We start from the raw sequence: 23,328 nt of genomic DNA, 5'->3' as shown, positions 1-23,328 counted from the left end.
TAAAAATGACCTGAGATATTTCCCCAAGTGATGGAATGTGATCTAAGCCACTCCAAAGAATATTTCACTCATATAACCTCAAAGAAGGCAACATCAATATTAGAAGGGAAAAAAGCTTTCTGTATTCTTCAGTCCTTTGCTCCTTTTCATGATTAATCTAGAGCACATATCATGCCATATATTTACAAATGTTTCTTATGGGTCTGAATCATGAGTTATCTGCAAATCATAAGCCAATGTGGAGGCAGTATGTGTAGGTGCTGCTAGAGATTCAAGACATTCAGTAAGCAGAACTGAACACCAAGCATGTGGGAGGTCGAAAAATAGAAAAGGGGAAAAAAAGATTATAGCTATAGTAGATTTCCACCCCTTTAATAGCTCAGTAAGAAGAGTGAAATGTACAGGTTTGAACTAGCATTTACTTGAGCATTTTTCTAGTGGCCAATGGGTGTGCCTGCATTTTGGGTATTTTTCTAGGGAGAGTAACTATGTCCTACCATCTCTGAAAACTATACTTAGTGGCTTTGATTCATGGAAATTTGTTCTGCTTGTTTTGTGGAGACAGACATATCCTGGCAGTTCCCCTACTTACTTCTATTGCAACTTTTGTGGCAAGAAGAAAATGTGTTCTTCCCTATAGTCTTCTTAAAGCACAACCTGGAAGAAAGATGATTCCCATTAGGTGCAAGCAAAAGAGAGGAAGCTGATTTTTAAATATAAGATTCAAACCAAATGTCATTTATAGCACATTAAAGAACAGTGCAAATACTCTTGCTGTGCTTGAGTTTTTAGAAAGCACTGCTTGAAACAAACGAGCATGAGGTTGGAAAAAAAAAAAACACTTTGTTAAAAAGAATTTTTGCTGTTATGCTGGAATTTGCTAAAAGATAAAGGGAGTACATTATTTGCTCATTTTAGCAACAGTCCCAGAAAACTGCAGGTGGTCACCCTGACAGCACAGATGCTCCCAAGCACAGGTGAACAGGTGGATACAGACATCAGGCACCACTACCAATGGCTCCTAGGGAGTGAACGCTGGGGAGCAGCATCCTTGACACTGAAAATGCTTCCTCCGAAGCAAGAAGAGGGTCTCCTTTACAGCCCGAGGTTGTGGCCAGGTGTTTGCCAAAACATGGTAGGCAAGCCTAGACACAGCCAAAGGTCTTACATAGGTGCCTGAGTGTTCATCCATCTGTTAAAGCATTATCACAAGCACCACCGCAGAAAAGGAGTAAGGATGTCAGAATTAGGGGTGTGGCATTTATTTCAAAGGAAAAACAACAACTAGAGAACTTCTCATGTGAGGAACAAATATCGATCAGAAAGCCCATGTCCTTTCTGCATGACACTAGACTGTTAATATTTTATAATGTAAAGAAAAAAGTAAATGGCCAATCCACTCTTGCTCCCAAAAAGAACATACAAAGTGTGTCAGATAAATTTTTATCAACTTTTAAGTTTTTCTGCTTAACACAGTGAGCTTCCGTTAAAAAAAAAAAAAAACTCATTTCTTCAGCATATTTTATTCCCCAATGATGCCAGATGAATGAGAATCTACTACACTATTAAAGCTTTATGAAAGTTTAATTCATTATCAATACTATGATTTAATGATACATGGCTAAATGCTACACATTAAATTGGCAATATAAATGAGTCAAAGTGATATCTATGACATAGGAATTTTAAACCACTTCAAATTCTATTTAAGATCACCAGAGGTCAAATGATCTATCGAAGAATTGTCTGCCTTTCTAAAAATTTATATTTACGATTAAAAGCAGACACATAGTGAAAAAAATCACAAAAATGTTTCATATGAACATTTTGACCAAAATGAAAAAGTGCCATTAGTGTCATCTCAATTAAAAACTAATAATGCACTGATAAGATCACCAAGAACAAAAGTAGCCTGAAACCAATGCTGTGAATATTTTAAAATTTTTATTAAAACTTTTTGTCACTGTACCTGCATTTATTTTAAGCTTGACCCAATTTCTTTATTCCCTGAGCCATTTTCAAGGTGAACTACATTTTAGTCTACCTCTTCTAGCAGTTACAACTGCCGCCATAGTTATTTTTTTTAACAGTAGTCAGAAAGGAAATTTGCAATATGCCAATGATTTATTGAAAAAGATGTGCTAAGTATAAACACATCATGTGAATTTTTAAAACAAAACCTAAATCACATTAGAAACCCATAATTAGCCTTCATATATGATGTCAATTCAGTTACTTATAATATTCAAATAATTTTCCAACCAAATACCAGGTAATAATTTTAAATCAGAGGAACTGTTGTATTAATAAATTCCACAGACATCTTACTGCTATTAGCTGTAGGAAGGTATGGTTTCAGTGATGATGGTTTAACGGTTTGAATCCCACACACATGAGAAATCGATTCCACAGGCTAATCCACACATGGCTTGGTACCTTACACTTCAATCAGTTGCTCCAAATATATTTTCTATTTGGCTATACACAATATTTTTAAGAGTTCAGTTTGGCAGGGCAGAAACCAGTGAAGTGAAACACTAAATGCCGTAAGTTGGGGAAAATAAAATTTGAGTAGGACTTCCCAATAGGTCATCAGAGGTTTACCTGGTATTTTCTTACTGACCCTGTCCCTTCTGCACCTCCACCCACCAACTCCAACACGCAGGCTTCTATTTAAAAAGCCACAATAACCCAGCAGGGTAAAATAGGGCAGTACTGAGAAAAGTTAGTATTACCTTCCAGCCCACTCACTTATTTTAATGATTCATCAGGGAAACCCCGGTTGTTAAAATGTACCTGAAATTATCTTATTATATACTAAAAAATAAGCATAAAAAGATTTCTGCTTTGAAACCTGTCACTACCAATTCCCCTAACAGAACCTAATAAGGGTGAATATATAGTAAAAATACATTTTGCTAAAAAGAGTGTCCTCAAAGTATTACACTACAATAAAGTATCATATGGAGGGGTAGAGTGGGGGGGGGGGGGGAACAGAAGTAAGCAGATCCTACAAAAAGTTATTTTTGAAAAGCTTTTCATAAAAATCAGGCATAGCAAATCCATCCTATCTCCTAGAACCTCAATGTAATCTCTGAATACTAAAAGACAATCTGGTATTAAATGCAGCGTAAAAACCTTGCAATCCTAAAACTGTAGGCCCTGGCAATATTCTACACAATTAAAGAAAGTTTGGCTAACAGTAAGGAATGAATGAGATTCCTGAACATTAGTGTGAATTAAAGATAATGCATGATGGAAACTGATCATTACTCCATTATTTGATAACGGGCATACAACCCAACATTTATCATAACTTGTGTACTACTGTGTGTACTTAAATAGCAGCATTAAAAATAAAAATCTTGGGTTCATGCTGAAAATGATGTCCCACTGTATTCATCCATTGTCCCACAGTGCTATGAGTGTTCCAATTTCTTCAGCTCCAACTTTAGTTTCCTGTTGTGGTCATGAAGAACTAAGGATTTATGCACCAAAACCAAGATTTGGTAAGAAGACTTACAAGCCACCTTATTTGTGACACAATTTGAAGTAATTTTCAAGTGCACTTTTCCAATTTTTTCATTTGCTATGATCTTCTATATGTACTCTTTAAAAATTACAATCTGATATGCATATATGGCTATGTAATTTTCCCTAACAAATATCTTCATTCTTTCTCAATTTGGGATTGTAACTTTCTGTTTAGAACTGTCAGTCACTTATTCCATGACTTGAATGAATACAAAGTCTTGGTTATAACTGTATCAAGGGCAAATTCAACAACTACTTATTCGTACTGACACTAGGACATCATTCACTTGTTTTCAAATATGCATAATTTCCACAAATAAAGAGATGTGTATATATTACAAATTCACTACCTTACATTTTTGTGAAGTTATATTCCACATTGCACAACAAAGCTGTAACTATGAAATTTTTTGTGAGATGTTTACTGGTTTAATATCACTGACAAATAAAATCCTAATCCTCTTTCAGTTTTCCATTGCTATTAAGTTCACGAAACATTTCAAACTATAAAAGTAGTAATGAATTAGTTCTCCTGAATACTAAAAATATTTTCAATTTGCCGACATTTTAAAATGTGGCAGTGTATTTATGAATGAGTAGAAACTTTTACACTAGAAAATCATCTCATCGCTCATTTGAACTATTCCATTGCCCTTCTAACTAGGCCTTCATGCTGCCACATCATCTGGTTCCCATCACACCATTCTCCGTATTCCAGCTACAGGTAATATTCCAAAATGCAAATCTGATCATGAGGTGACATGCTAAAAAAACATCAACGTCTCTGTCACCAATGGATAAAGTCCAAGGCCCTAAATGTGGCACTGCTCACCTTGCTTTCCTGGCCTTTCCTTTCTCTTCACCACAGCCCTGCTTCTCCCTCTCCACTGGGATCTCTCTTCCCCCACTTACCCAGACCTTGCCTTGTTGCCTTACCGAGCGCTCACACTCTCCTAGTTAATTAACACTTCTGTGATTTCACACCTTTCTCCCTTTGCCATCAGACTCTTCATGTTTACCTCAGGAACTAGCCTTAAATTTCGGCTAAACTAAATCAAGCAGCGAGTATAGCAAAACACACTATATTCTCTTCCCAATACTGATTCTCTTTCCGTACTGTCATAGAAATGAGAATTTATTAGATTTCTTTTCATGTAGATACGAGTTTATCTTATTCTACTTATACAAGAGAAGTAACAATGATAAAAGAAATGGTAGAAACACCACAAGTGATTGCATTCTGGGCCAACCCAAGTTTCATGGTCTAAAAGAATGAGTATCTGTGAGATCCGTGAATGTTGAAAATCACCTGCAGTTTTTTAATCTGCTTGGTCTATCATCATCTTAGTTGAATACTAGCAGTGGAAGCAGGATGAGAAGCCAATTCCCTCACCGTAAATCTAGAGATCCCATTTCACATTGAGTAATTATACTTTTATTTAATGGGGAAGGGAAAAAAAGGCATTTTTAAATACTTTCTGCCATCAACTATTCATTTTATAAAAGTCTGACAAGATGAATAATGTATTTGCTTTCTCAGGATGGCATTTCTCCAAGGCTTCCACCTTCCTGAAATGGGCTGCAAATCAGTCCAGTGGGAGAAAATTAGATTATCTGACCCATTCATATATGGATACCTAAGTAGGAGAGTCAAGAATCCACAGAATCCTAGGTGGAAGGAATGCGGGAGCCATTGACCAACAGCTTTTCTTTTATAGAAAAAGAAATGGAGAGTATTGAGCATCACAGAGTAAGGGACAGAGCAAGGGGTTAAGTCCAGGTCTTCTGACCCCATGGTCATTTATCTTCCCCATTATACTTCATTGCAGGTATCTGGTAGGATGTAAGTAAAAGGTGCATCCATTTTCTAGTCTTTGGAGTTTGGGGATTAAAAATCAATGTTTAAGAATTATAATATGTAAATGATATATATTGCAGTATGTTTTTATATGTGTGTGAAATATAAATGTCAGTATAAGATGATAAATATATGTATCACATATTATATTTAATCGTAACTCCCAATAATTTGTACATCTAGGATATCAGTGCTATAAACCACACAACATGGTTATATAGAATACCATATAGTTAGAGTGATAAAACTCAAAACTTTTGTTTTAATCTCTTATAACTCCTTCCAGAGTCCTGCATAATCATCCTTTCCCTAATCCCACAACTTTTATCCTTCATGCCCCAGCTCCAGACTAAGGCCTTTTTGATAGGGCAGTAGATCTTAATGACGAGGAAGGAAGACAATATCCGAGATTCACATGACAGGAGGGTTTGAAACAGGAGGCGAAGAGGTCAGCCATATAGATGAGTTCAGTTTATTTCATAATTTACTACTGTCACCATCAGACAAAGTCTGAGTCTCCCCGATATAACAATCTGTAGTACTTCTTTGTACTTAACACTTGTAGGATGTATTTATACGAGTGACCACATAATATCTGTATCCCCTACTGGATATTAAGTTCCAAAAGGACAGTGACCAGGTCTGCTTGCTTACCACTATATGTCAGCACTTAGCAAACAGAAAGTGTTCAACACTCTCTTTGAGTCAATAAACCATAAAACTCTTTAGCGATTGCCTTGACAATTTCTTCTGAACTCATCCAAGACCTTTATTATTATCAACTACAAATAATCACCCCTTCCTACACTAATTACTACTTACAGAGAGAACTTGACGCACACATTCTATCACCACCTAAAATATAACAGGTGGCATCTTATTGTATTCAAAATGTCACACCTCATTCTAAGGAAAAATAGTTCTGCCCCAGCAGCCCTACCCAGGGATTTAGAAGCCAAGTTTCATGCCATGGGCATCTATTCTCTCTGACCTTTCTAGACTCCAGAAGAATATTTAACACAAGGACAGTCAAGTCTACAACCTAGAAGGATTCAATCGGTTTAATCATTAGACTGGCATTTCTTTCTTGGTCAGAAGCATTATCTTGTTACCCTACATTGGCTTCTATGACAAATTTTAACTCAGACTTGGATTGTGTAAGATAATTATAAATATACATACCAAATGAGTTTAAAATAAAATGACTAACAGATTCTTAACTATACTGGCGCTAGAGAGTCTCGCTCTAACATCTTTTAAGAACTTAATCCATCTTAACTAAATAAAAAATTGTTGAGAAGTTTCCCTCTCCAAGTGGGAGGCACATATCACATTTTCAGTTAATTTTGAAACAGAAATAGCAGAGTTACTCTAACACACAAACATTCTCAACGTCCTATTTGAAGTACTGCAACCCAAGCAAACATGGGTGGCATTCCCTTGATGGGTTGAAACAAATGTCACCAAGTATAAAGTTCTGGATCTACTCACTTCCAGAGAAAAAATGAAAAGGACATAATCTCACAACTCAATCTATTTATCAGTGAGAGAAATCAACTTGCAAGAAATACAAAATCCTAACAGCTCAGGAGGCAAAAGAATATCAGGTAGACACATGGAAAAAGAAAAAGAAATTTCCATAGAGGCCTGAAGGGCTAGAAATAGATATTCTTAAAAATATCAATGTTAGACACCTTTAATATTCACTTTATATTAGTGAAAGTCACCCTGCAGTGACAGACTTATTTAAATGGTCTTGGGAAATGTGAGGTGAGGTCAGTATCAGAATCTATTTATAAATAAGTAAGTAAATAAATAAAGGACATAAACTCTAATGTCCTTTAAGGTCCAAATCAATAAAACTATGCTTTAAAGACGTATCAATTAAAATGTTTAGTGACACTTCTCTCACCTCCAAAGTTCCACCTAATTATTGTAATTTACTTATTAGAGGTAGGACTAGTTAAAAGTATATTTTCTTCTATTTATGTACTACAGCAGATCTTTTCTAGCTGCCATATCCTTGAGAAGAATCTTTTGATTTGCCAGTGGTCTAAGGCATTTGCTCATGGTTTAAGAAGCCAACACTGGAAAAACTGGATAGATTCTAGAGATCGTTAATGATAAATTTTAAAAAGCCCAGAAACCCAGTTTAGACCAGGGCTGAGTAAATCTGGGGCTAAGAGATGTGGTAATGAGAGCTGTATCACTATTTTTAAGTATCACAAGGGGCATATTATTAGCTACCCACTATTATAAGAAAAAGAGTCAGTCTGATAATAATAGACTGGAATTTCTAAATCCTGAAAATACTTAGGATTGAGACTGTTGAGTAAAGAATAGGCATACAGAGACAACAGTGTATAATTTCTAGAAGGTCTACTATAGGTCTTTCTACAGAGGAAGCACAGGCTTGCCCCTATCATCTGACACACAAGTTTCCACTGACTAAAAGATAAGTAACAACAGCTCAAAGTTTCCTGATTGGAGCAAGCACTATGACTTTTATCTATTTAGTGGCCTTGTCTGTCACTATTATCTCTTTATCAGCTGGTTTTTCAAGGAGACATTCCAATGACATAAATATTTTGTCTAATGAAGCTGAGACCCTACAGTACAGAATATTCTTTGCCAACTACCCAAAGCCATACTCTGCATCCTCATCACCTCTTAAGGAAGTAATTTCACATTTTGCAAACAGAGTGTTCAGACAGAGTAAAGTTGCTTAGGAGTTAATTAATTCCCCCTTGCATCTCTATCCGGCATGTATATGCACCATATCTGGGACCATACGTCTCTCTACTGGATTAATTAGCATTTGCAGTTAACAAACAGCCTGAATCACTGTAGAGAGAGATTGTAACTTAAAACTCATAAAACTAGGTATATACTCTCTTGCATTTCATAGAGCAGTTGTTCAACTGATCTTAGCAGAATTGAAGTTAAAAAAATATTGTTCACCCTCATCATTCCTCTTGCTCAATGTTTTAACGTCCCTTTCTCCTGCCTTGTGTCCAAACTATACTTGCCAGAATTAAATTGAAGATATTGGATAACCTCCTGCACATTGTTCAGAGTAAACGTCTGCCAGGCACAATGTGTTACCTCTCCCAGGAGTACTTGTATGTTACAAGGGGACAACAGGTGATGGCAAAATTTCAGCCATCTGCAGAATGGATAAGAATCGTTTGTGAATTAAAAAGACACTTCTCGAGGCACCTGGGTGGCTCAGTCGGTTAAGCATCCGACTCTTGGTTTTGGCGTAGGTCACGATCTCACTGTTTTATGAGTTTGAGCCCCACATCAGGCTCCAAGCTGACAGTGCAGAGCCTGCTTGGGCTTCTCCATCTCCCTTTCTCTCTCTGCCCCTGCCCCATTTGTGCTGTCTCTGTCTCTCTCAAAATAAATAAAGAAACTTAAAAAAAAAAAAAAAAAAAAAAAAGACACTTCTCAAGGCCGGAAGGCTGCTACCTACTCTACCAATGCCTAAGGCTGTATCTGCTTTAAAGTATTAAAATGTCTTATCACATCTGAACATAATATAAAAATCTTGAAAACTGCGATCTTTGGATTCAACAGTACCACTTCTTCTGAGAATTAACACTGGAAATTATGAAGAATCTTTACTGAAGTCTTTGTCTCAAATTGCAAGCAATGAAAATATCCAACAAAAAGAAATTTCATAATTAAATGAATGATCAAAAATCATAATAAAAAGAACATGGAAAAATGTTTCTACCATTGCATGATTGCAAGTTATGAATATATAAAAATATATGATGAAATGACATAGAAACACAAGAGAGAATACACGTGAAAACAGGTAGGCATAAATAATCATTTATGGCAGAAGTATGAGCCGTTTTGAATTTCTCTTTGTGTTTTATTTTATTCTTCAAGTTATCTTCACTGAATATATTTCAACTTGCAATTAAAAGAAACTATAAATTTTTTCTAACTTTAGGAAGGAGGCCAAATTGTTTGAAATAACAAACTACTTCCCAATTACTGAAGGCTTACTCCCCTCCAGGAGCTTGCCAGCGGTTTTCAAATTATTCTATTACTATTGCTATAAAGAAACTTATTAAAAATCAAATCAGCAAGGGTTAAACTAATGGGGCTACAGCTATTCATAAACACTATTAATTTGGTTTTGGAAATACTGCTTGTCTAATGTGTGAAATAAAAGTAATACTCAGTCGATTTTTAAAAGTACTTGAATTATTAAATAATTGTAAACAGATCAAGATCTTTATTTATCGGTAAGGAATGTGAAGCTGCACTCTGACAGAGAATATTAGAAACTAAAATACTATTTGGCACTTACGGTTTTGAATAGGGACAGATATAGTACAGACTCAGAGTTTTAAAGTTCAAGTAAAGTGTCAAAATTAATCTGTGCCTTAAATAATTAGATTTGTGTCTTGAACTAAGGGGGAAATATTTAATAAAGGTGCATAAAATTGAAAAGAACTTCTAGTTTCACACTTAATTTCCAAAATGTATTAAAAAAGCAGCAACATGCTATTGAGTAATCATCCATATGTGTTAAACACGTTAAAGGAGGGACTGATTGCATAGTCAACTACTACAGACACAGTCTTGCAATTTTAAAAGACTGCCTCCTTTCATAATCACTCATATTTTTCCTATATTTATATACCTGCAATAGTTGAATGGATACTCAATATACATTAACCCAACAGCAACTCAGACTTAGTAGAGAAATGGTTTTAAATGGAACCCCCAGGTCCTAGTACTTTTTACAATTTAAATGCTATGAAAACATGAAACATATTTCAAATAAAAAGAAAGTATTATTCCTGGAATTGTTTTCCAGTGCAACAATTTCATCATAGTTCATCTTTAAAACCATCTATCCTGAAAATTTTAGCTTAGAAATCTAGAAGGAAAAAGAAAAAAAAACCCTGCCATTAGAAGTATACAAATAATTAAGAATTAACCTCCACAAAACACAAAAGTACTAATAAAAATATGAAACTGCGAAAATGAGGGCCAAGCTTATCATTTTGTCTATTTTTAAAGGGACACTAAGAATATAGTGATCAACCTGTAACTTTCCATATTTTAAAATTAGCACCGACTTGATATGAAAAAGAAACCCTAATCTCAGGAAAGCACCATGTGGCATTTTTTAACTTTATGACCACTATGTTGACTCTCTGTCCCAGAGCAGATCACCTCCAGCATTAGTACTCTGACCTTACAGAAAAGTGACAGATAAAGTTTATGGTGAGAAAAAATGAGTTTTTATGGGTTTCCAAAAGGGAATTCTTATGACACTAAAAGCCATATAATAATATTGATTTGATAACCAACTTTTTTACAGCCAAATTACAGACTTAAGATTTCTGGAAAAATATCCAAGTGAATTTGCAGTAAAATACAATAAAATAGAGGCTTGGGCTCATGACTGGCAGTCTAGGATCTCTTTCCAAACTTTAAATATACATATAAAATAATTTTTTAAACCAAATCTTTAAAGTTTTCAGTGTCTCAAGATTTACCTTTTATGTTGGAACTGACTGACCCCTCCTCCTGACATTGATCAGGAAGCTGTAAGCACTCAACTTTCTGGGAAAATAATTTCCATGCCTGTTTCTAGGTTTTTTCTGTCTTAAAGGTAAATGTACAATGTACAGAAACTAGGATTATTTTCTTGTAAAATCACCCTCAAAAATCAATTAGAATATTCAAAATATTCCATTCTCACAAATGAAAATAAGTTGCTTGCTGAAATGACAGTCTTCCATTTCACTGCCTTAAAAATTAAGCTGGCATGGATAATAAAAGTGTTTTCTGACTGGATATGCTTGGCATTCAAATATTTTTAAAACAAAAACTAATCCATAATTAGATTTCACAGGCGCAATCTATAGAAAACAGAATTTGTTTTTGTTTTCTGAGAGCAATACTAATGATTTGATATTATAAAAGTTATAACAACAATACCATTGCTTGCATGAAGCTGTAAACAAACTGGCACACTTGTGTTTATTATCCTTTTCAGTCTGATCTTTACCATTCATTCATTCCTTTAGCAAATATTTATTGTGCCCACTATGCGCCCAGCATTGTTCCAGGTGTTGTGGGTAAATTAGGTGACAAAACAAATGTTCCTGTTATCACAGGAAATTGCTTTCTAATTGGAGTAAAAAGACAATCATCAAGTAAATATAGCTCAGAGGGTACAGGTGCTATTGAAAAAAAAAAAAAAAAAAAAAGCACAAGGTAATGAAGGATCCGGTTGCCGAGGCCTGGGACTGGGAAAGGGTGGTATTTTATATTGGGTTGTCAGAGGACACCTCCCCGATGAAATGGCATCTAAACAGAAACCATAAGAGTGGGGGTTGCTAAAAAGATCTGGATCTAAAGCCTTCCGGGCAGCAGGCACAGCAAGATCCTGAGATGGAACATGCTTGGCATGTACGGAGAGTAAGAAGGTCTGTGTGACTGGAAAGCATAAACAAATGTGCTTTATTCAGCATTCACTGAATGACTGCATTCTAAAAGTTATGCTAAGTGTTTTTGATATCAAGATGACCCAAATATAGTTTCTGGCCTCAGACCTGGATATAATTACAATACAGAGTGATAAATGTTACAAAACATTTCAGCTGGGTCTCAAAGAGAGACCAAAATCAAGTTCTACTTCAAGACGATGAACCAAGAGCCCAGAAAGAAAGTACTAAGGGCCAAGACCCCCACTCTAAAGAGGAGTTGAAGAAATGTGCAGATAACTCTTGGCTCCCTTAACAACCATTCAACCCTTTTTTTTCCTCCTTTTACTTTCTTCTCAAATTCAGTCTGAAATACTTGATCTCCCAGGTGTGAGGACAGGTGGCATGTTCTAGAGTATTCCAAAATGATGTAGGTGGAAAGAAGGCTCAAAACTGAAAACGCCCTCTATTGGGAGCCAGGATACTGCTGTACAACTCGACAAATCAACAACCCACAGTGCTTTTGGCTGACTCACCCCAGACCCCTGATATCAGGTCTTTCTTCCAAGCCCTTGAGCCGCCAGCCTCCCTCATCTTCTTCAGCCTCAAGTAGGCATCAGCTTCTGACTGTCCTCCCTCCCTGCCGCTACATTTAATGTTTCCATTTTTCTGAAACTTAATGTCAGCCCTCCACTCAAACACCTCTGATTTTTTCTACAGAAGAAAGAGAAAATAATCCTTAGCAAGACATAAGACCCTTGACAATTTGGTGCCAAGCTCCCTTTCAGCTTCGATTCCTGTCACTCTCACAGACACACCATTACCTGAACACAATTTTTAGAACATTCCATACACATTTCCACCTCCAAGCACTGTTAGTGCGTTCTTCCTAGAACCCATTCACTTTTACCACCTGTCAAATTCCTACACATAGTTCAAGACTCCATTCAAATTCCATCTCATCTGCAAAAGCTTAAGTCAATTGCTCACCTATATTCAGCCAGTCAGAAGCAATTACTCCTTCCTCTGTGGTACCACCAAAGTTGGCTTATACCCCAATTAGAGCAGTTACCACAATCCCACCTGGACAACAGTTACACCGTATATATGTGTCTGGTCAACCAGATTTCAATTCCTTGGCAGCAAAGTCTATGCACAACTTATGTTTATATCTATTCATTATCCAGCAAAGTGCCTTACACACAATAGGCACTCAACTAACATACTCTTGAATTCTCCTCCATAGGCTACAATAAGTTCTCACTTTATGAGAAAGGGAAAAAAGAGATTTCTAGATAAAAATTAGAGCAGCATCATAAACTGAATTGTCCAGGCATTACCACTGTATTTAACTATTCAAGTAAGTTATGAACCATAGCAGATATTATTGAATAAGAAGATAAAAACAACACAAAATTAACTATGGGTGCTCATTAGGCAGAAAAATAAAGAGGAATGGGGAAATGTAAAGCCTAAAGGTACCTGTATTAGGAAGCATTACCAAGGGATACTAAAACAATTCATTTAACAAAGTTTTAGGTCCTGTTAAGTGCCAGATACTATAGTGATCACTGAGAATATAAAGGTGAAAAAGGGCTGAACACGCTTTTTTAAGCGCAAAGCATTGGCCCCAAAAGTAGGACCAAAAGAGCAGCTTAAAGGCCAAAACAGACAATCAGTACCCAATTCTGAGTCCAAATCTAGGAAACTATCTTGCCTAAATTGTGATTATGTAGGAACTCTCTCCAGAACTGCTTCTGAATGTTAAAAGGGCTTCCTTTATTTTCAGTGACTATAAACTGCTCAGATAGAAAATTTAAGTTCCAGATACTTGAATACATTCCCTGCTTTGAGATAAGTTCTATCCATGCACAGGTTGTTTTAGTAATTAAGGTACCAGCAACCCTGCCATGATGAATGAAAAGGGAGGAATTTATTAAAATGGTGCTATATAGGGAATGTTGCATGGGAGACAGTGGATAGTTGATTTCTTTGTCCTCTGAGGCCAAAATAACAGAAACAGAACGGAAATACAACAAAATGAATTTCAGTTAGACATTGGACAAGTTGTGAGGCACTGATTCACCCTATCAAGTTACACTCAGCCATTTCTTCTGCAGATTTTGAATGAAGAGGTAGCCTGCTTTCCTCTAAGACAGATTAAGCAAAGCAAGCAGATGTAAAGATGACTTCTTAGTGTTTCTTTTAGACATATTCTTCAATTGTACATTACTATTTGTATGTGGATTAAAAAAATATGAAGCTGTCACTCTAAGAATTAAAACCATTAATTAAAATGCCAACCTAGGATAAGATGTGACACAGTAGGCTCTTTGCCATGAGGCTACCAAGGCTGTAACAACTCCTTCCTGTAAATCAACATCAATAATGTAAGTTATCAAATTTCCTACCATATTGATAAGTTCAAATCGCTTACTTCTTCAAAAACTGAGATCTTAATATATGACAAATGCAAGATATCCTTGTTTAAACAATAGTCTATGCAAAGGGTTAAAAGGAAATTATATTTTTATTTACTCATGGAATAATGTACTCCAGCAAAAGCACTGGTACTAAGTCATTTTGAGGATTCTCCTATAACCTTTGTAACTAAGCACCTTCCACTCAAAACAACTTTGCAACTTTGATTTTCCCTTAGCAGTAACAGACAAATCAGTAAAATGTAGTCCACAACCCCTCACAAATTAAAACTATCACTATATCCCTTATAGGCATAAATGATTTACACCAATAATATTACAAATATAATATGTTTCCTAATACTCATCCATCCATTCATTCAACAAGTGTTGAGTGAAGACCCACATCTAGGCACTGTGGTAAGTGTAAAGACACCAAGGTGACCCAGTTACAGTTCCTGTTGTCAGACACAGAAATAACATTACAAAACCAAAACATATGTACTTATATCAAAAGGGAACCAACAAGTTACTATATACACCAAGTACCCAGAAAGTTCAAAGGTCCAAGCAACTCATCATACAAAAAAATTGAGAATTATGGCAGAGAACTCGGAGAGCTCACTCAACCTTCATTCCCATTCTCTTTTTCCCTGTCTTCCTCCAAAATAGAAACAAGATGGCTAAAAACTTTTTATCTCATTCTAGAAGTACTTATGTGACAGACTTTTGGCCAAGGAGATGTCCCCCATGAGCAGACATCCCTTTCTTTCTTTCTTTTTTCTTAGACATCCCTTTCTTAAAAAAAAAAAAAAAAAAAAGAGGCGGCCCCCCATGAGGAAAGCGCTTCTGAGAATCCTTCACTTTTCTTCCTGCTTGAAGGTAAGCACAATTTCTGGAGGAACAAAAGTCATTTGTGTAATAAAAGGCAAGTTACATGCTAAGGATGTGGGAAAACGAGATGCTACCTGGGTCCCTGATGGCATCAGCTATCTGTGAATTAACTGCTTCCAGACTTCTTATGAGACAAACAAAACCCTTCCTCATTTCAGTCAGAGTCAGTAAGATTTTCTACTCTCTGGAGCCAGAGGCATTTTTACCATTAAAAAGGAAGCTGCAGCAAAGAGGAAGGATTTGAGTTAAACTATCTATGGCTCCCCCTTCCTCAGCTTATGCTATGATCTAGTTCTTCCCAGCTAGAAGAAATAAAAACAATTTTGAATTTACATTTCTACAATTGTCCTACAATTTTCAGTAATGTGGATTATGTAAATAAGCATGTTCTAATTCTTCCACAGAAATCTATTTGTTGCATAGTCATTACAAGATTTTTATTTCCCTTCTTAACTGATCCTCAAATCTATAAAGTAATATTTTTTATGGTGTGGTATATATATCATTCACAAATGCAATATACACATAGAATCAAATAGCCAAAGATTAGGAACGGAGTAAGGAAGGAGAATGAAAAGAGAGAAGGAACAAGGAACCTAGTTTATTTCACAGTGTAAACTATGCTTTCAATTGTGCGAGCACTTTAGAAAGCAGCTTCTGAATAAATGAAAGACCACAAGATAACAGTATTTTTTTTAATAGGAAAGACTTCCTCTGCAAACCGAAATCAGTTTCTACGTTTTTAAAAATTTTTCAAACTTAAAAAAATATATATCCCAAATATATTTGGGGTCCAATTTACCACTACCATTATTAAATTATGATGCTATTCCACTTCTCTCTAGTAAGCTCCTTAAGGTAATAGTCTGTATAAGTTTCTGTTGGACACATTTTGAATGTGTACCATTCTTGGAATAGTTTCTATCTTAGAGTGCTGGAAAGATTCATTCATTTCAATCACCATCACTCCATAAGCCACATATACTTTTTCTGCCTTTTTTGTTCAAATATATTTCACTGTGGCCATTCAAAGGAAAATTACACATTCCAATAACATTTGAGTTCCTCTCAGTTACCCTTTCAGTGGTTCAGGGTAATGATAGAGTAAAGAATCGTGCTCTTCACAGGCTCTCCTTTTTTTTTCCCCTCATTTGGTAGAATTTCAGCTTCAAATCTCTTGTGCCAAAAAGCAATGGATAATGTCTAATGCTCCTCTCTAACAGTAGCTTACTTTAGAGGGAAGGGGAGTGAGAGTCAGGAGAAATCATCTCATTCCCAGCTTTTAAAGAGTCTTAGCATATGGGATAAGCAATCTCTTATCCCATTTTCCTAAAATAGAATTATGGAACCATAATAGGTCAAGTTGGGGGTGGGGGAAAGGAATTAGAAAGTTTTCAATAATCTGAGTAGAGGTAACAGTTAAAGGGTGAAATAATTGAAAGTTTTAGCCCTAAATTCTCACCGAAATCAATTTAAAAAAAAAAACCCTATATATTCATAAAACCTGGGGCTTATATATATTTTTGGCTCTGTTCCTAGGTAGAAGCTTCCTCTGTAAAACAGATAAAAGCTATATTCTCTTCTTCATGAGACTGCAAGAATAAAATAAATAAGGATAATAAGTATAGTCAGAGAACATAAATTCCTTCATTTTAAAACCAGCATTCAAAGGCAATCCTGGTCAATCCATATGAACTCAAAAGCATATTCAGAGAATGACAAGTCTCCTTTGTTTATATCATCTCAACTTCAATTTCATCTGCAGTTATCTCCTTTAAAACAAGTATTTCTAGGCCCTTACATGATATCAAGTCCTTTTTCTGAGGCCCATTTTTATTTGGTTATCTTTTTAGGTGCACTAAAGATTGAGTTTACAATAAACTGAACAGACAGCGTACAAAAGGCTTTTAGAACTATACCATATGGTCCAGGGAAGGGAACAATCTGGACGATCCCCATTTCAATCTGCAAGCTTGTCCACCTCTATAACACATTATACCACTGTAATAAAATATTAAGATGGAAACGTAAAAGCGAAAATAGTCTATCTTTAGCATTACCAGGCAACCACACTTCTGAGCATTTACTGATAAACTTAATAAACATTTACTTTAATTTATATTCTGGAATTTTGGTATGCAACACCAGGCATAGAAACCTAGGCCACTATTCACTAGAAACAATATTTCGGCAGGGATATGTGTGGGTATTCAACTTATGCTTCAGAAATTTGGAAGGAAAAAGAAAACAAAACACTTTTACAGGGGGCATATTGGCAGGGGCTGATGTAACAGATGACACATTCTTGGAAATCAAATAAAAGCAATAGGGAAATACCCATGGCTGCCTGGTGAAGGCCTAATCACATGGACACAGCTGGAACCAATGTAGATCATTCATTAATAAAACTGTATTGTAGTAGCCACTTTTTGATGCATTTCAATTGCTGCTGTAGCCAAATCTCTGAATTTCTTTGTTTGCTTTTTTGTTGAATTTCTTTGTTTTAATGGGAAATACGAGAAGATGGGGGGCGGGGGGAACCACCCTGCTTTCATGCTAAAAATGAGACTAGCTCAAAAAGCTAAATGTCACTTTACCTTGCAATGTACTTACACTATCAGCAGCTTAAAATATGCAGCGCAAACCTGAAAGGGGGAACTCATATGGTACTATGGATAAAAAGTGAGCAGTGTGAGATGCCACAGAAAACATATGAAATACTTGTGACAGTATTCTACAGAATGATAATATGTCAGGCAGGGGGAATTAAAATGTATCAAAAATTAGAGGAAGAACCAAACGACCGAATTAACACACACGCGTTCTTGTAATACTCTCTAACAAAATTTAACACTGAAGTCTGTACCACACGTGTAAGGGAAGATTACTAATATCTTTGACCACATAAATTCAGAAATCCACATCTGTTATTATAGGTTACCAATATTTGACATCAAACAAAATATTCAAGCCACCTACCCTGGAGTAACGTTTAAAACCTGAAGTGATACTCCAATGAAACAAAACACTACTCATAATTATAAACATGGTATCTAATACAATAACATAAAATCCTGGTTAAAATAATGAATTTAGTATTTATCCAACTTTGCTGACATCCCTCAATAAAGCTCTTTTTCCAGGTTGCTACAAATATGATTAAGTTACTAAACAGTAATTCCTGCAAACCATATAATGTCAAACCATAAAGATACAGCTTTGATATATGTTCTGCATTAAACAAAACTATAGAATTTATTACCTACAAAAAGGAAAAGCTCAATAGTATTTACAAAAAAAAAAAAAAACCCTGCTCAAACACTCAAACATTACAGGTCTTAAATATATTGTACTATGCCCCTGTGTATAGTTAGAATAAACAAATAAATACAACAATTCGTGTTGCAATTCCTAAGTCACTGAAAGATATGTTCCTACCACAGAAAAGACAAAGGGCTTAATTGCAAATCAAAATTATAGCACTGGAGAAAATGTATTTAAAGTGAATGCATAGTATTTAATATGCAATAAACATACAGGTGAACATAGAGAATAAGCTTTTGGTCTATACCATCACACCTGGGCACAGAGGACTCCAGACAGACAGTCACGCACTTAAGAGGACCAAGAAAAAAAAAGTTTCACTGGCTTTCCTTCTAAAAAATGTCACACGTCTAAAATGTAAAATGTTGACCTAAAGATTTAATTGATATAACTTAACAGGCATCTCACCCAGATTGATTTTAGCTACTCTACAGAAAAGGGCACTTAAATACAAGTCAAAAAAACAGCATTGGGGGGAATGGAGAATTGTTAGCATTTATTAACATGTGCATTATACATATAAAGCAATGTGGGTACTTGTTTGTTTTGTGAAATTAATGAGCCAATATGTTGCTGAACCTGTCTTGAGATTGAGAGAAAATAACAGGTGAGTTTATTTAATGCATACTTCTCATATACCTGTTTTACAAATCCTTTCAATGATTTTAAAGCATTTTCTAAATTAAAAATAAATCTCTAGGGAAAAAAAAACAACACTTAGATTGTACAAGTTTATCTTAATGTATGCATAATAGGTCTATTTCCCAGTATATGTGGTATATAAAAATGATTCACATTAATAATTCTAACAGGAACCATATTTACTTTCTTTTCGGTCACAATTGTTATACCATTAACAAAAATTCATGAATTTTTCCTCCCAAAGTCATTTTCTTATTGCCAAAAATCATTGACAAGTTTTTAAAATAAAAATCAGTCACAATAATATCAATCTCCTCTTTAGAAAACATATTCTGCCTATTTAACTATTCTTATCTTGATTGCAAAACACTAATTTTTAAAATAGAGCACTTGAAAGTCAGTCATTTGTTTTTGCTTAATACAACAGAAAACACATTTGCATTTTGAGGAACATTCTACGAAATTTCATAGAATGCTTGCTCATAGTGAAAACCTAGTCTCCTGCTCAAATCATCACTTAAAAATCATAATGCTACCTGTTCACACTCCTTGTAATAATAGGTCCCTAGCTATAATTTAGAAAGAACTGGGAAACCTAAAAGCACTCTGCTTAACCTTGCATTTTCATTTCAAAGGAAAAAATTTTTAATGCACATCTTTATATTTAATGGAAGTTAACTTGCTTACCTAAACTTATCAGACATTCTAAAAATGAGTATTCAATTCACAAATGCTAAAAGCTGACCCTGAGTTTTAGACAAAAATAGAAAACAATGGCAGACTTTTGGGTTTCAACAAGAGCTATCTTGGCATAAAAATCCATTTAAAACCACCAAGTTATCTTCAAGAGTTTCCATTCAAATAAGAAGCTGCGAAGGAAGACAGGATTCCAATCAATCAAAAATACCATGTCAACAGGACCAAAGTTAGCAATATTCAGAAGGGGTTTCTGAAAAGCGTGGCAAAAATGCCAACTGTGAAGGAAATCTCTAAGAGCTGGAAAAGGGAGATTTCACACAAGCTTCCCTAAGGAACAATGCCATTTAGTAAACAGGGAAGTTGTGAGGAGAACGGTGTTTCTATTTAAGAAAAAGTTGCTTTGTTGTTCTCCTATGGTGCTCTACATGAAGGAAGAGGAAAAGGAAGGAAAAGAAATGGGAGAAGCAGGAGAGACTAAGCCTGCTTGCCTTCCTTCAGTGGTGCTGGGAGGGTAGACCCTCTGCCTTATGAAAACCACTGCCAGAACCAAGCTACACAAAACATTTTGGCTGCCAGCCTAGAACAGTGCCAGGCTGTTTTTTATTTTGTGCTAGACTCCCTCAATTGAGACAGTGTGGGATTGTCACTTTGATGCACATAGAGAACAAAGAATAATATAGTACGGGGCCGGGAGGGGGGAGGATTTTTTTTGCCCCTTAAAGTCAGGTTAGCATTTTGTTTTCTTTGACAGGTCTTGAAAAGACTCAAGAAACAAAAGTTATGCTGAAGAATCTACCAATTGCGTAAAGAAATTAACTTGGGTACAACGCTGTCGGCAGTTTAAAGGCACATGAGAGATTAACATTTTTTAAAGAATCAGACCTAAAGGGGTCCAGGTTACATGCTTACCTATTCAAGAAGCCAGAGATCAAGAAATATGTGACTCACAATCACATGATCTTATCTAAAATCTGATAGATGAACGAAGGCCATAAAGTCAGACAGAAAACTAACAGAAGTGTCGTAATTTTTAGGTCACTATTCAGAGGCAACTGTGTCAGCTGTTATTCTGACCTTGATTTCCTCAAAATAAAATAACCTGATTAAAAGATTGTAACAGTAGTATCTGAATATTTTATGCCTTTACAAGAAAAGAGGTGATAAATGATCAAAAATGTTTAAAGGATTAAACCACAAATCATCTAGAAAGTTGCCACAGAGACAAACAGGAAAACCGTCTCTTCTATCCTATTCAATTCTGTACTAGGAGCAAAGCTAACACAAATGAGAAAGCCGAGCGTGTGCTGTTGCAAGCTTCAACTAAATACACTACCTGAATCTGGTGAGTAAAAACACCAATAAGCCATCAGCTAGACATATGACCCTTTTCTCTCTAATGTACAAGATAAGTAGAGGTAGAAGTCCATTTTCTACAAACCAAATGAAAAGAAAAAATGAACTGTGACAAGCCCAGATCCCATGCTGGCATATTTTACACTAAGCTCAGCATCATCTAGAAGCAGTATGCTTCTCCCTGCCAATCAGGACAGGAACAAAGTTGTGAAACTAATACAGCATTGATGAACAGCACCAAAGGTGCACTTGTCCCTTCCTCCTGTACATCTCCACTGAACCAGGTGTTACAAGAAGACCAACGACTGTTACAGAAACAGCGAGAACTAAAGCACTTGCCTCAGATGTGACACACAGAAGCATGAGGCATTACCACCTGAACCTATCTAATTTCCCACAAAATGATCCCCCGCCCAGTTTTGCTCATGGCCACAGATTCTGACAGCAAGTCACGATCGGTGTTGGGAAAAGGGGTGGGAGTGGGAGAGTGTGGAAAAGAAACCGAGTGAGAACAGTGGCCAAACTTCACAAACAATACACAGCCCAGGCTTCTCTTATTATTCAAATTGGTGCTGTGCACCACACTTTGGGAGGACAAACCCTGTGGGGAAGGTTTCAGGTACCAAGATTTACCCTGGGTGGCATGGGCTGGTCTGCCACAGAATCGAAAAATGTATCATTTCACTCTTCAGTGTTCTCCTGACGTTCCCTTTCTCTCCTCTTGTGTATACCGGTGATGCTGTTACTGCCTGGGACACTGATAGTTGTAAGCAAGGCATTCATGTTTTGCCAAAGTGGCCCAGAGAAATGATGTCTGGCTGGCTTTAGTTCAATGAGGAATCTGACGCAAAACCAGGAAGGAAAAAGAATGAAAGTATGTAGAAGAAGCCAGGCGATAACATGTTTTTTCTGTTTATTAATGATGCAGATGAAATGGGGGAAAATCTAGAAAAAGCAGCCAAGCCGACTGAATTACAAAGAAAGATTAAAGGAGTTAAATGTGTATAACTTGGCTGACAACCAAGGAACAATATGAGAGCTGTCCACAACTCTCCAAAGTATATACATAAAAAGAAGAGCAGAGAATTTTTATCTGCTACAGAAGTGTGAGTATATGCAATAATAATGAGATAAAATTAAAATAAAGAAATCTGACTTCAAGCAGCAGAGGAAGTAATCTGGTAAAACTTAAGAAATATTTATCATCTCACTGACCCACACTGCAATAAAGAAAGAACAGATGATAGGAAATACCCACATACTGACAGAGGACTGACTCAGTGGACAAATTAAAATGAAGTCCCATGTGCTCACCTGATGATCCAGAAACAGTGATTTCCCTCTTTACATATATCCAATCTAATCAGAGGTACCTGTGAGATCAAAGGACGTAATTAAGATATTATCTTCAAAATAAGCCCAGCCTAAATTCTGAATCCTTATCTGGACAAGAGTTTGCTTGGATGATCCAGTATTCTGATTCTTGAATATTCCAGGATGGAAGAAGAGTCTCCAAGGACAGAAATGTTTTGAGTCTTAACTAATAAGAGTTTTTCTTTTCAATCATTCCAAATTTTCCCAAATCAGTTATAACTCAAAACTAAGAAGAAGAATTCAGATTAGAGGTCCTTAACCTTGGTACATGGATGAACTTTAGGAGTCTATACACTTCTAAATGATATATGTAAAATGTGTGGGTTTATGTAAATGGATACCTCTCTGGAGAGAAGGTCAATAGTTTGTCGGATTTGTAAAAAGCTCCATAATCCAAAAAGCTGTCAAGAACCTCTGCTGAGGATAGTCTAAGATCTCAGAGACAGGTTGGAATGCATATGGATAATCAGTCCAGGTCTGGGGTTTTCACTCCAGGGAAACAATGGAGGTACACAGACACTTCTGTATCTGGGTAAATACCGTAAGTACACTACTTTCTGGGAGAGCTTTATATCAGGTGTGAGCTGTTACTTAACTTACACAGCTCTGTATTCTCTGCAAGCCATGCACAGTGAAGACAGTAAGATCTTACAATACACCCAAGGGTGGATATTGTGACTTTCCTATGCTGTATACATTAAAGTCAGAATCCTTAGGTCCATCAATACTGACAGGGTCAAAACTAACATAGTAACTCATCCAAAAAGGA

At 36.0% G+C, this 23,328-nt stretch overlaps 1 protein-coding gene across 8 annotated transcripts in view; it reads right to left on the bottom strand.

The window, feature by feature from the left end:
- Positions 1-23,328, bottom strand: part of GTDC1 (glycosyltransferase like domain containing 1) — a 391,227-nt gene that overhangs the window by 269,156 nt on the left and 98,743 nt on the right. For 6 of the 8 annotated variants that reach the window (XM_049615668.1, XM_049615667.1, XM_049615669.1 and 3 more), the window contains one exon: positions 593-657. The exons of 1 other annotated variant lie outside the window; for it this stretch is intronic. The gene's annotated coding sequence lies outside the window, so the exon portion shown is untranslated. Of the gene's footprint in view, positions 1-592; positions 658-22,499; positions 22,559-23,328 lie in introns of all 8 variants that reach the window. One more of the 8 variants, XM_049615666.1, reaches the window with a different exon arrangement.

The sequence above is a fragment of the Panthera uncia genome (genome assembly GCF_023721935.1).
Source record: "Panthera uncia isolate 11264 chromosome C1 unlocalized genomic scaffold, Puncia_PCG_1.0 HiC_scaffold_3, whole genome shotgun sequence".
NCBI classification, from domain to species: domain Eukaryota; kingdom Metazoa; phylum Chordata; class Mammalia; order Carnivora; family Felidae; genus Panthera; species Panthera uncia.
Note: the sequence above shows the minus strand (reverse complement) of the source record. Positions and strands in the feature narration are given on the sequence as shown.